General features: G+C 41.1%; 1 pseudogene; it reads right to left on the bottom strand.

Moving 5' to 3' along the window:
- Window positions 1-8,909: 8,909 nt before the first annotated feature.
- Window positions 8,910-10,633, bottom strand: LOC123791621 (heterogeneous nuclear ribonucleoprotein A1-like; annotated as a pseudogene).
- Between the last annotated feature and the right edge of the window lie 4,626 nt (window positions 10,634-15,259).

The following is a 15,259-nucleotide window of genomic DNA, read 5'->3' on the forward strand; positions in this document are numbered from 1 at the left end:
GAGGTAAGGATATTGTGGGGGATAAAAGTGGGGCATAATAACTTTCAACTGAGAAATACACACTTTAGAAATAAGATCTGGATTAATACATGGAAACAGTATATTGAGGATTTATTCTTCCTAGTTTTCTTTTGGTTATTAATTCTTCCTAATTGCCCGGTTTCATGTTGGAGTTCTAGTGGAGTTAACCTTTCACAACTTAAACTGATATAACCGATTCCACTGTCTTTCACCTGCTTGCACTCATTGATCCAAGCCTGAAGCAGTACCCCACAGAACAGGTATAGTACGCTGTCTGGGCTTGCAGCCAGATAAACTGTGTCCAATTCCCCACAGCTCAAACTTCATTGCCTCATGGAAGCCTTCCCTGGCCTCCATAAGTCATTTTCCCTCCGCGTTCGAGGAAGCCGCACCATATACCTCCCATTCATAGCAATGGTCACAGGTGCAGTTGTAGCGCTGTTTCAGTGAGTATTTTACTATGTTCAGAAACACAGAAGGTAGAACAAAATTCCCGGCATCTAGTTGAAAGCTGTCATCTCAGAAGATGAACTAGATACCTACCCTGGCATCTTCTCAAGCACCTATTTACATTATTACTAAACAGTGTATGGAAGTATTTGGAATGCGAAGCCAGACAGATCTATTCGCTGGCCTGATGTTTATCAGCATATGACCTTGGTCATGTTACTTAACCTTTCTAATATAGCAAAGTTACCAAACAATTCACTGGAACTCACAACATCCAAAACTCTCTCACACATTTTTTTTTTTTTTGGTCTTTTTAAGAGAGGGAGAGAGACAGACAGCAGGCTCCACACCCAGCATAGAGCCCAATGTGGGGCTCGATCCCACAACCCTGAGATCACAACCTGAGCTAAAATCAAGAGTCTGACCCTTAACCAACCGAGCCACCCAGGCATCCCTCTCTTACACCTTTTATTTTATTTTATTTTATTTTATTTTATTTTATTTTATTTTATATTTTAAGTATTTTATTTATTTGACAGAGAGAGATAGAGAGAGGGAGCATAAGCAGGGGGAGCAGCAGGCAGAGGGAGAGCGAGAAGCAGGCTCCCCTCTGAGCAAGGAGTCCCATATGGGACTCAATCCCAAGACCCTGGGATCATGACCCGTGCCAAAAGCAGACGCTTAACTGACTGAGCCACCCAGGCTCCCCTCTCTTACACATTTTAAAACACATAATGTGACGTGGTATTCTGATGTTTTCCCCACAGAAGAAACTAAGCTATTTAGGGCACCAAGAAAAGACTGGGATATATAACTCAAAGTTTACTTTTTTTGATTCATTGAGTTTAAAACAAAAACTGCTTAAATATTTTAATTGTGTCAGTTTATTCTCTATAACTAAAACAATCTCTATGCCAAACGCTTCAAAACCAAAAGACTGGTTAAACTTAGTAATAATCTGGATTTTTCTGTGACTCAACTGTTTACTAATGTAAAATAAATAAAATTTCAACCCAAGCACATTCATGTATATAAAGTATCATGGTCAGTGTTAGGGCAGTAAAGATTAAAAGAAGACAATTTGCCCCCAATGGATTCACACACTTATGTTTGAGGGAGGGGGAGAAGGAGAAACAGACTTCCCAGTAAGTATAAATAAGCAGAAGAGAATGAGACCCTGAGATCCCAGCTCTGATATCTGAGAAGCTTACCACCGTCCCCAACCCCCATTTTCCCACCCGTGATAAATATCCTAAAGATAAACGGAGATGGCTTCTGGACCATCCTTGAGTCTGATCAGAAAGGATTTACGGACGAGAAACAAGAGATCCTAAAATACACTTTCAGCTTCAAAGAAACTGCCCCTTTCGTAAACTTCAAGAAATTCTGAACTGGTAACTCTGGAGCTAAAAATTCAGCGACGCATTCTCAAAATACATTTAGAGATGTGAAAACCTTTGGAGACATTTCTTACCTAACTATCACTCAAAGGCCACAGGCTTTTTTTTTTTTTCACACAGAGTATGGGTGATTTTGTCCTACAGTATGTAGATGCAAATAATCAGAGATATAAAATCATACGGCAAATTGCTAGTAACAAATTCATCTAGACAAGTTCTAATTTCTAGGCATAAGTTTTCTTATTTGCAAAATTGGAGGGAAGATAATTGACACCAATTTCACGGTTATAAGGAGGATATATATATATATATATATATATATATATATATATATATATATGATGTATAAAACCATTAGAACAGTTGCTGACCTACACAAAATACTCAGTAAGTACTAGCTCTAATAATGGGAAGTGCATCCCAAATTTCCCCATCTTCAAAAAAATGTTAAATGTAATAAAATTGACATTCTAAATGTAATAAAATGGACTCCTCTGGCTAAGAATTTTTCTTACCCAGGGAATTAAGCATTTTACAAGATGGTAAATGTTGTTTTATGACATGAAATGTAAGTGTTCTTTTGTCTTAAGGTGATTTCCAGTTTCATTATTTATTAAGAAACCCCTAAAATATATTAAGTTCCAAATCTCAAGTGAATAATTTAGCAATTCATTTGGAAATAGATGAAGATCCCAGTCAACCTATATTTATTAAGTCCCCATTTTCCTTGATATTGTCACCATGACATGCTGAAGGAAAAGGATTCTGCAAATATAAGCTACGTTCTAGCCCACCACCATGTTCAGACTAACATAATAAAAAAATATCATTATAAAAAAATGAAAGCAAATTTTAACAACTGGGAGCAAGGATCAGAGAACAGTAAAGAAAGATGATTTTTGCCAGTCAGTGGGAAAACTGACAGAATTTCAGATCTCCTGACAGTTCATCCTTCAGTGATCTCTGAGTTTAGAATGCAACTCTTGAATGAAACTATATAAAGATTTCCTTTCACATTTCAAAATTGGCCCTTAAGCTCCCCCTAGGAGCCATTGTAAGAAGGTAGGAACAGTCATGGCTGGTCTCACTCCATCCTTTTGGATTTCATAATCCTCTCTTCTTTTCCTGGTTCTGGAATGGATCTAGTTTTGCCACCAACTTCTCCTTAGTGGGTTGGGGGAGAGAAGGGGGAGGATGTATTAACTGAATATTTATTATGCACAAGGTATTTTATATTAAGATTTGGAAACATTCCTATCCCTCTTGTTTAAGTCAATATAAGAATAAAGTTTCTCGAAAGGAACTTTTGCTAAGAAACTAGAAGAAAACAATTCTCATCCACTCCCCTATGCCCACCCTCCACCCACTGTCCAACCCCCCAGAATAAGTTTATAGAACATGGGGCTTTGATCTAAGAGCCATAACTTTGCCTGGTTGAGCTTATGAGGCATCAGTTCTTTTTCCCTTTATTCAACTACCCCTCAAACCCTTTTCAGAACCTTTTCTCTTGTCACTTTGTTTCCTTTCTCCCTTCAGCATATCTAACCCCTCTACTTCCTTAGGGGCAAAACCTCAGTACAGCCTGATAAGATAAAAAGCTATACAGTGTCCAGTGGGTGACACCTGTTTAAAACCATGTCTCATCAAGAGAAGTATATATTTTATTTTTTAAAAACACATGCTCTAATGGTATTTTCCCCTTTTCTGTAAAAAGCAGGGAATCCTTCTCCTGCTGCATTTCCTGGCCTGACTGAAGATGCACTCGTGTTCAGGATATACCATGGGAAATAAGGAAGATGTAACAAGAAGGAGGTCAGAAGATCAACAGCCCCTTGAAAGGGTAGAGGTCAGGGTGTTAACATTGACTAATTATTTTGTTCCCTCAGTTTAATCAGTAGCAAGTATAATTTAAATGTATCTGATCTAAGAAGCACAAAGCACTATCAAATTAAAATATTTTGAAAGCACAGATGCTGTTTGAAGACAGAACTAAAAGCTGTGGGAAGGACTGGTGTGGAGGGAGCGAATCTTCCAGAGAATCTTGTTTTTCTTTTCTGACTCAGGGAAGGTAATGATAATGAAAGTGGAGATGAAATAAAAGAGAAAACAGTGCCCATGAAAAACAGTTTCCTAGGAAATAAAAGCACTGGCAAGGAAAATGAAAATAGAAGACAAATCCCTACCTGAAGATAACCTAATATGATAACAACATATATACAAGTGAGCCCCAGTGCTAAAATTCATAACCATAGATATGGCTTTACAGAAACACTTCTAGCTACTTTAAGCTGTGTTCACATCTACTTTTAAAGCAAATAAATGGAATTTTATCCTTCTCTGAGAATTAATTGATGAACACAAACTTCCACTGGGTGGATTAGAACTAGAACTCCAGTTTTTCCCCCCAAGCCAACTAGAGTAGAACATCAATGGGGGAATTAATTTTAAACCACTGAAAACCAAACGGTCAGAGGCAAGGTTAAGTTTACCCACTGGATCTGAACGACTAGCACTGTTTGTCAGTTGTGACTGTACTGTGATGAAGGTGGGTGTGATGCTGAGAGGCTTTGCATCTGAAGTGCCCTTTGCTTTGGAGATGTCTAAGGGATGGTTCCCTTCATGGGAGAAGGAAGAAAGAGATGTTGCCATTTGGTCAAGAGGAAGGAAAGGAAGAAGAATGCATTTGTTTTTTGCTAACACAGAGGAGTCATACAGACTTGAGTTCAACTCTTAACTTTCCAAGAAATGTAAAAATGTAAGAAATACCCACCTCACAGTGTTTGTCGTGAAGGTGAAATCAGATGATGTGTAAAGAGCCTGTTCTTGGCACACAGCGGGCTCTCAAAAAGTGTCTTTTCTCCCCAAAGAGGGTAGGAGGAAAGAAGAGTCGCCACAGGGGTACAACTCCGACTCCCCAGATCCAGATCTCCACCGGTAGTTACTTACTTGCAGAGTGACCCTGCCTCCTCCCTGCGCTGGCCCAACGCCCCCAAATCCTCGACGGTGTTCCCCGATCTCCGATCTCCGGGGCAAGGAGCCAACCCACTCACCTGCGAAGCTGCAGAGGATAAAGTGGGATGGCCTGCGGACCGGCGCTGCCTACCTCTTATAGGAAGCGGGAGTCGTAGCGGACCAATGGGCGCCCGAGGCAGCCTGGCAGTGACCAATGAGAAGAGAGTTCGCCTGCCGGGCGGGGGAGCGTCCGCCCGGAGCTGACTGCGGCTTTGTGCTGACGGTCCCCCCCCCCCCCAGCCTGCACCTTAGCCTCTAGATATATCCGACCCGTGTTTTAATTAAGTTAATGCCAGGCCATCCTTAACTACATAAGTCTAATATTAAACAACGCAGAGTTGGAAATTCCCTCCAAACGAAGATGACATCTATTGACATAATGACCTTCTATAGGCTTGTCTGCTTCTCCGGGTCGGCACCAAAGTAGGAATTCCTCCCACCTCCCACATGTCTCTGTGCTTCTGGGTTATTTGATAGCCCAGCCCTACTTCACCATTCTTTTGGTGCCTTCCCTCGTTCCTTGAGGAAGACCAACTGTTTAACTTCTTAGAAGGGAAGTGCTCAATACACTTCCAATTAAATAAATATTAAAGCTGAAAGCAGATGAGCATACTATATTAAAAGAAAAAAATATTTGAACATGGCACAAGAGCCAAAAATTTGGACTAGGTTATTTATTGGCTGAGTGCTCAGTCCATTAGATCCTGTCCCAAAGGGCTACAGATGTAACACATTATATTGTAGGATATTTTTCTTCAATTTTTTAAAAGTCAAGTTTATTGATGTATAATTTACATACAGTAAAATTCACCCTTTGGAGATGTACAGTTCTGTGTGTTTTGACAAACACATACAGTGGTGTAACCACTAAACAATCAAAATACAGAACATTTCCATCACCTCACAAAAAGTTCCCTTGTCTCAGTCCTTCATCTATCTTCAGAGCAAACAATGTAGCATCTTTGACTCTGTCTCTGACTTGCCTGCCTTCTTCTATCACTTGTAAGGACCTTTGTGATTACTTTGTGCCTACCCAGATAATCCAGGATAATCTTCCCATCTTGAAACCCTTAATTTAATCACATCTGCAAAGTCCCTTTTGCCATGAAAAATAACATATTCATAGGTTACAAAGATGAAGACATGGACACCTCTGTACCAAAAATAGAAGCTTTGAGTGGTACCCAGATGGGAAGTGGTCTTCCTCCTTATGTTTGTACTATCTTCTAGATCTGTGAAAATCTTTTTTTTTAAGATTATTCATTTATTTATTTATTTGAGAGAGAGCATGCACACATGAGCAGGGGGGAGAAGCAGAGGGAGAGGGAGAAGCAGACTCCCTGCTGAGCAGGAAGCCCAACCTGGGGCTCGATCCCAGGACCCTGAGATCATGATCTGAGCAGAAGGCAGATGCTTAACCGACTAAACCACTCAGGCACCCCTAGATCTCTGAAAATCTTTGGCAAGGAGTTTTCTGATCCTGAGATGTGCCTTTTGAGATATTAAAAGTACTGATTCCATGGATGGTAATGAAGAACACCTCATTGCACTCCCTGGATCTTCAACAGGACATATTTGAGAAGGGGACACATCCCAACTTCCTGTTCCTCATTTGCTAAGCTGCCTTGGTGGTATCTTTGGATTGGCCCTCCTTGATCTTTGCCAGCTCCTCCTCTTCTTCCCTCCAGAAACCCAGGGTTCTTCTGAGCAAGGATCAAGGCCCTCTTCTCTCAGTCTACACCCTTTTCCTTGCCAATGTCATCCTCTCTCCTGTTTTTAAGTGTCCTTAGTATGCTAACAATTCCAAAATATATATTCCAAGACCAAACCTTCCTTCTGAACTCCAGATCTTTATATACAATAGCTCATTTTATATCTCTACTTCCATAGCACATTGGCATCTTGGCATAACCAAAAGAGGACCTGGGAAAGTAACAAGTGTTGGTGAAGATGTGGAGAGATTTGAACTGTTGCACACTGCTGGCAGAAGTATAAAATGATTTGGCCATTGTGGAAAACAGTTTGGTTGTTCTTCAAAAAGTTAAACAAAGAATTAACATATGACCTGGTAATTCCACACCTCGGTATACACTCAAAAGAACTGAAAAGATTCTAAACAAATCCTTATACACAAATGTTCACAGCAACACTAATCACAATAGTTGAAAGGTAGACACAAAAGTCCATCCAAATGTCTGTCAATGGATAAACAAACTGTGGTATATACATAAAATGAAATACTGTTCAGCCGTAGAAAACAGCAAAAAACTAATACATGCTACAACCTGAATGAACCTGGAAAACGTTATGCTACCTGAAAGAAGCCAGACACAAAAGGTCACACATATCATATGATTCAATTCATAGGATATATCCAGAATAGGTAAATCCATAAACCAACACAGTATGGCGGCTGTCAAGGGCAGAGAGGGGGAGATAAGAAGCAACTGTTTAATGGGTACAGGGTTTTATTCTGGGATGACGGAAATGTTTTGGAACTAGATAAAGGCAGCGGTTACACAACATTGTCAATGTACTAAATGCACCGTTCAGTTTAAAATGGTTAATTTTACCCTCTTACACTGTTGGTGGGATGCAAGTTGGTACAGCCACTTTGGAAAACAGTGTGGAGGTCCCTTAAAAAGTTAAAAATTGAGCTACTCTATGATCCAGCAATTGCACTACTGGGTATTTACCCTAAAGATATGGACATAGGGAAGAGAAGGGCCGTATGCACCCCAATGTTCACAGCAGCATTGTCCACAATAGCCAAATTGTGGAAGGAGCCGAGATGCCCTTCAACAGATGACTGAATTAAGAAGATGTGGTCCATATATACAATGGAATATTACTCAGCCATCAGAAAGAATGATTACCCAACATTTGCAGCAACATGGACGGGACTGGAGGAGATTATGCTAAGTGAAATAAGTCAAGCAGAGAAAGACAATTATCATATGGTTTCACTCAGTTATGGAATATAAGAAATAGGAAGATCAGTAGGAGAAGGAAGGGAAGAATGAAGGGGGGGTAAACAGAAGGGGGAATGAACCATGAGATACTGTGGACTCTGGGAAACAAACTGAGGGCTTCAGAGGGGAGGGGGCTGGGGGATTGGGATAGGCCAGTGATGGGTAGTAAGGAGGGCACATATTGCATGGTGCACTAGGTATTATACGCAAATAATGAATCATGGAACATTACATCAAAAACTAAGGATATACTGTATGGTGACTAACGTAACAAAATAAAAATTATTAAAAAAATAAAAAATAAAATGTGGAAACTAAAAAAAAAATAAAAATAAAAATAAAATGGTTAATTTTATGTTCTGTGAATTTCGCCTCAATAAAAAAGGTAAATGATCTCGCGGCCTGCCTCAAGTCTCCTTCCTCCCTGCATAGGCTTCTTTTTCATCTCCTTCATCCTATAAATGACCAAATTTGGTCTCTTCTGCCTCTAATATATACTTGAATTAATCCACTTCTCTCCAACTCCTCTGCCACTATGCCAGTCCAAACCACCACCATCTTGTCTCTGAAATACCGCGATTATCTCCTTCCTGGCTTTCCTTTTTCTTTCTCCAATCTCATATTTAAAATATGCCAAGAACTACTATTGAGTCTACACAATTTTTGCCACACTTACAAATGCAAACAACAATCATGCCACTACACTGACCATAACCATAAAATGGGTCCCCAATATTCACAGGATGTTTACTTATTATTTTTTAAAGACATATTTAAATGATCAGACTATTACATTTAGCAATCAACAGCATGGGTACAAAAAAAAACCCTACATTAAACCCTTTGTTGGAATGCCTTACACTTTCCACAGAACAAAAACTAAAATAACCTGCTATACAATTAGCCACAGAGAGAGTCCTCGACTTTTTTGCCCAGACACATTGTCTAAAACATGTCTTCTTCGTAGCAGCTAGGCCCTGCCCCCACTGTGCATGGCTGAGTTCACAAATCCGTTGTAACCCATAGCTTCCCTGTCACTTCTCTGGCTCTCCTCTCCTGCTCAGCTTTGTTTCCTGGCAGCAGTGAAAACCTCCCGTCACTGCCGTCGCTACTGCTGCTGCTGGAACTGCCACAGCCACCTTGGTTTCATGGTTTGGCAAAGTATTGGCCTCCACCACCCTAGGGCCCAGAGCTTCTGCCTCCAGAATTTCCTCCTTTCATGGGTCCAAACTTTGAAGACTGATTGTCGTAGTTGCCAAAATCATTACAGTTTCTGCCAAAGCTGCTTCCATCATTACCAAATCCGTTACAGCCATCCCCACTGCCCCATATCCACCACCACCTCGACTGCCGCCAAAGCCACCTCACCCACTGAAGTCCCCTCCACGACCCAAGTTGTCACTGCCACCCAAACCACCTCCACGACCACCACCGAAGTTTCCAGAACCACTTTGACCTCTTTGGCTGGATGAAGCACTCACCATCTCTTGCTTAGAGAGGGCTCTCCTTACTTCACAGTTACAGCCATTCACAGTATGGGACTTTTGAATGACAATCTTGTCTACAGAGTCGTGGTCATCAAACGTTACAAAAGCAAAGCCTCTCTTTCTGCCACTGCCTCGGTCAGTCATGATCTCAATTACTTCAATTTCCCCACTCTGTCAAAATAATCTTTTAGATGGTGTTCTTCACTGTCTTCTTCAATGTCGCCAACAAAAATCTTTTTCACAGTTAAGTGGGCACCAGGTCTTTGAGAATCTTCTCTTGAGACAGCCCTCTTTGGTTCCACAACTCTTCCAACCACCTGGTGTGGCCTTGCATTCGTGGCTGCACCCACCTCCTCCATGAGGGCATAGGTGACAACCCGACGCCTCTGGAGCACTTGGTGTTTGCATCTCTCATAGTCGCACAGTCTGCAAGCGTTCCCCACTGCTCAAAACGGCTCCTCAGAGGTGCACGGGTTGTTTCAAAGCTCAAACTTCTGAGAAAGAGCTTCTGCAGCTTGTCAGGCTCTTTGGGGGACTCTGCCTTAGACATGACGGCAGTGGGAGGGGAGACTTTACCAATGCTTACTCAGGGGTATCTACGGGCCGAAAGCCATGGGATGAACTTTAAAGTCTTTTCGTCATCTGCAAAGGCCTCCAGTCTGGCCCTGTGCACCTCTCTATCTTCCTTCACTGCGTGTTCTAGTCCTCTCTGCAAAGTGCCTTCCCACTTCAGGCCCTTCCCACACGCTTGCCCTGAAGATCTCCACCCTCACATGCCAAGCCCGTCTCTTCACCTGAGTAGCTTTTCCCATTCTTTATTTAGGTTTTCGCTTAAGGGTCAGTTCTTTCCCTGAAGTAAACCATCCGCCGGTCTAAGTTAGGTCCCCTTTTGCCCCTTTCTCACACCCTGCCCTTTTACTTCAGAGCACTACAGCAGCAATTATTACCCAGTTAGTTGTGTTTCATTTACTCAGATCTCCCACAAGACAAAACCTGTTTTTGTTATTGTTGTTTTTTTGTTCAATCTCCATTGGCTATGCCAGTGCCTGGCACACAGTAGTCTCTTGATATATTTTTTCGATTGATGACAACTGAACGATAGAACCTATGTTCAAATCCATGGGCATATATGCAGCCTGGCATTTCTGTAGAACTCATTCCCATTTGTGCAATAATGCCGGACTGCCTTCCAGAAAGATGATACCAACTTCTACCCCTATTCCCAAGAATATAAAGCAACATCCTCATCCCAACCAACAGTGGATGTTATTCATCTTAATTTTGATAATCCGAGTAACAAATACCTAATTTCTAATTAGCATTTTTCTAATTATTATCGAACTGAGCATCTTTTCAGACATTTGTTCAATTGTGAATTTCCTGTCACTGCTCATTCTTTAACGGGCTGTTTTTCTCTCATTGATAAGTAGGACCTCTCTAGATATTATGGATGGTAACTATTATATGCATTGCCATCACCTAAGCTTTTCATATGTCTGTAACTTCAGTTCAGACGTCTTATACGTTACAAGTGTGTTTTTTTTTTTATAAAGTCAAATCAATCTTTTATGCTGGAGTTTAAAGGGGCCCCGGTCACCCCCTTGTCCCTCCTCCCAGTTTTAAGGTGGACAGGGGGAAATTAGTTGAGGGTGTGGGACACAAGAAGTTAAGAGCGGAAGCAGGGAGACTGGCTGAAAGGCTACTGCAGGGGTCCAGCTGAGATACGATGCTGGATATGGGCAGAGTGCAGATGAAGAGAAGGAAGAACGTACAACCTGAGGATGTGTTTCAGAAGTAGAGTCGATAGGATCAGCTGATGGCAAGGGTGGGGAGACTGGTAAGGGAAAATGAGCTTCAAGGATACTTTATAGGCTTTTTACTTGGCAATTGGGTAGATTATGGTTGCACTTACTGAGATGCAGATGGGCGGAGGGGGAGCAGATTTGGTAAGGTGGAGAAAATTAAGACTTGCTAGGCTTGATATGCCCCCCCCTTGCTATCCAAATGAAAATGTCATGTAGGCGTTAAGCAATGGGAATCCAAAATTCAGAAAGAGATCACAGGCAGAAATATAAATTTAGAAGTCACTGGTATAATGATCATACATAAAGATAATCCATAAAAGCACAGAGCTAGGTGAAATTTCCTAGGGAGAAAACATATGAAGAGACAAGGCAGAGGCCCAGTACTGGGCCCTGACGCATGCCAATGTTCAGAGGTTAAGAAGAGGAGGACAAGGAGGCTGAAGGGACACCAGAGAGGAAGAAAACTCAGGTGAACATGGTATGAGAAGCCAAGAGGAGAAAGTGTTTTAAGAAGGAAAGAACTGTCCATTGCCTCTAATGCTACTTCAAGTTGAGGACGGAAATATAACTTGGATTCAGCAACAGGGAAGGCATTGGCATCCCTGACATGAGCAATTGTCAGTGGTGTGGGACAGAGGGAATCTAGTTTACATGAGCAGAGGTGAGATCAGGCCAGAGTCAACTCTTGCAGAGAAGTTTTGTTGTAGAGGAACAGAAAAAATGTGGTTTCGGCTGGAGGGGGATGTAGGGTAAAGTGGGGGAGTTTTGGTTTTGTTAAGATAGGAAATACTAAAGGAAGAATGATCCAGCAGGGCAGAAGAAATGGATGATTTAGAAAGCGGGAGAATAATTGTAGGAGCGAAGTCCGTCCTACTGATCTCATTAGTTCTACTAGGTCAGTCAGGTGAGTCTTTTGACTTCACAGGTACACAATCTTATCCTCTGAAAATGCACCTGAAAAAAAAATAGCACTTTTCCAATAAGTGATCATCATAAAAGTCAGCATGGTGGTTTGTTTTGGGGGAAGGCGGGAGTGACGACTGAGAGGGGCATGTAGACCGGATTCTGGTTGACTGGCAAAGTTCTACTTCTTGAGCTGGGTGATGGATACAAGAGTACTTGCTTTTTAATAATTAAGATGCACACTGGTTTCATGCAGTTTTGTTTCTGTGTTTTATTTGATGAGAAAAAGATTAATGAAAAATAATAAACTGTGTAAAAATAATGGCATTTTTTATCCTTTCTTTTTAATATTTATACCTTATATCTGTTTTTCATCCTACTGTATTAGGTAGGGCTGTCAGAACAATGTTTAATAATTATATCCTCTTTTGTTCCAGGCTTTAATGGCAATGTTTCTCTCTCACTCTAAGTCCGAACACCCACTGGGAGACTCCGCAGGGCAGCTCCCCTCCATGTACTTCTCTGGGTGGGCAGTGAGTCAGGGATTCAGGTAACTTCCACCTTGTGCCTCCACCACCTCAACCTATGGCTGTCACCAGAGAGGAAAGAGAGCTGTGAGGTGGCATGCCAGCTCTTAAATGCTTTGGCCCAGAAATGACCACTGTCATTTCTGCTTTCCTTTCACTGGCTACAATTAATCACAATGCCCCTCCTTACTGCAAGACAGCTGCCAAGTCTAGTCTTCCTGGATGCCCAGGAAGACGACGGGAACCAAATACAAAGAGCCCAGATATTTTTTACTGTAAGGTACGAAGGTCTATACTTGTGTGCATTTAGAGCGTAGGAGTTAAGAGCATGGGCTTTGAGGCCAAATGTAGTTCAGCCATTTACTTAGCTGGGTGACCTCAGGCAAGTTACTTCTTTCATGCCTTGGTTTCTCTATCTGCAAAATGAAGATATAATAGCATGCCTATCTCAAAGGATTGGAATCCTCATAACCAGCCTTTGAGACAGGCATGCTATTATACTGTATCGCTCAGAAGATGGCCCAAGTGTCCCTTTACATTTTTTTGCTTTGAATTCTGCTCTTAGTTTTTTGATTCTTACCCTCTATTTTATTGCTTACCTAGTTTTTCTTTTCTTTTTTTTTAAAGATTTTATTTATTTGAGAGAGAGAGAGAGAGAGAGAGACCACAAGTAGGGGGAGCAGCAGGCAGTGGGAGAGGGAGAAGCAGGCTCCCACCCGAGCAGGGAGCCCAATGCAGGGCTCAATCCCACGACTCTGGGACCATGACCTGAGCCTAAGGCAGCCGCTTAACTGACTGAGCCATCCAGGCGACCCTAGTTTTTCTTTATCCATTCCTTTATTGTGTGTTGTCACATTTGTCTTCTTTAAACAACATAAAACTTGATTTTGTCTCAACAGAAAAATCTTTACCTTTTAATAATGGGATTTAACACATTTGTATCATGGGTATATTTAGTCTTAAAATGCATTATTTATTTTTTTTTCGCAACCAGATTTTTGCTGAATTGACCAAATTTTCTTTGCCCCCACCTTTTGTAATCTAGTGGTTTAGAAATTCCACGTTTTTCCTTTTTCAATAGTGATGATCCTTGAATGCTTAATAAACACACCTAAATGTATATAATCTTGTCAATACCAAGATTAATCAGTATCTATAACCTCTCTCCTTAACAAGACAAGGAATTTAGAATGCTCTTGCTTCTCTTTTCCCCCGCCCACTCTATCTCAAACTTCTAACACCTCACTTATTCATTCAACAAATCTTCACTGAGCTTCAAATGTGTGTTGAAATCACCTGGAATTTTATTTGCAAGTTGTTAGTACATTAACGTTTAACGATTGCATCAAATGCTACATTATCAGTGATTATTTGATCTCAACTAACAATTTTCCTGGTTTATTGGTTCATTGCTTATAGAAGACATTACTGTCTCTAATATTCTGGATCTGTTCCCTCTTCCTCTATTAACAGAACCTGTTTCCTCCCGGGACTCCCACTCTCAGTCCACTTTCTTTGGGTGAACCTGATTCTATCCCTGCCCACCCACTCCTAGGATAGTCACATGAGTCTACACTGCCTGTCAGAGAATTGCTAGCCAGAATAATGGGGTGGGGGAGGAGGGAAGTCAATGATGGTCACATGACCAATTTGGACCAATGAGAATCAGGCCCATGAACTTGCTTACAATTTAGAAGGAGATTCTTTTACCTTTAACTTTCGAAGGATGATAGCTAATGGAAGTCACCTCGTAGAGAAGATTTCTCGAGAGTGATACCAACATGGAGAAGAGCACTACTGAAAGAGAAAAGGGAGCGCAGGACCTAATGACATTGTTTGAATATCTGGAACCAGCCATACCTGAAGCTTGATCCCTTTTTCATCAAATGAAAGGGTTCTGACACATAAGTTATTGTTTCTTCTATCCCGTGAATTTTTTATTTTCTTGAAGTAAATCCTTGAAAAACAATTTTCAGAAAGACTGCATAGGTGTTATACCTTCAGAATACTATGACCAAAAGTGTTCCAATTCTGGAAACTCTGTCCTTTCATGTGTCTCCTTGGGAAAACAACAAGTAAAACTAACACCATTTTGTATGATGGTAGTTCAATGTTCATGTAATATAGGAAAAGCAGCATTTTTAGGTAAGAAAATAGATTTTATAGTCAAATTTCAATTCAAATTCCAACTCTTCCACTTACTATGTGATCAGACAAATTTCTTAACCTCTCTGAACCTTTCTTCATCCAGAAAACAGAGATGTTATCCCCCTCGTGAAACTGTTGTATTCAGATTATGTAAGTAGCTGGAATGGCAATGCTAGCCTCAAAATCCTTGGTCAACCGGACAAATTTCTCTCTGTAAACAGTAGGCTTTAAAGCAAAGGAAGGCTGTGGTCAGTCTGAGATTTGGGCAAATTCATTGGCAAATGAAGCACAAACGGTGGTGGAGAGGCAAGATGCTTGTCAAGTTGAGCCATCCTAATAATCAAGTAATGACGCCTAAAGGAAGGACTGCAGGAAAGAAGATGTTCAGGGTGGTGGCAGGTTACACATAATGTAACCCATAAGACAGGGAGTAGAGAATATATAAAACCTGCCAACAAGGTTTTATTGGAGATTTGGATTGGGGGATTTTAAAGGATGGTCCTAAATTTTAAATTAAGCATCTCAGTGGACAGA

This window comes from Ursus americanus, chromosome 24, assembly GCF_024610735.1.
Source record: "Ursus americanus isolate L20-20 chromosome 24, mUrsAme1.1.p, whole genome shotgun sequence".
NCBI classification, from domain to species: domain Eukaryota; kingdom Metazoa; phylum Chordata; class Mammalia; order Carnivora; family Ursidae; genus Ursus; species Ursus americanus.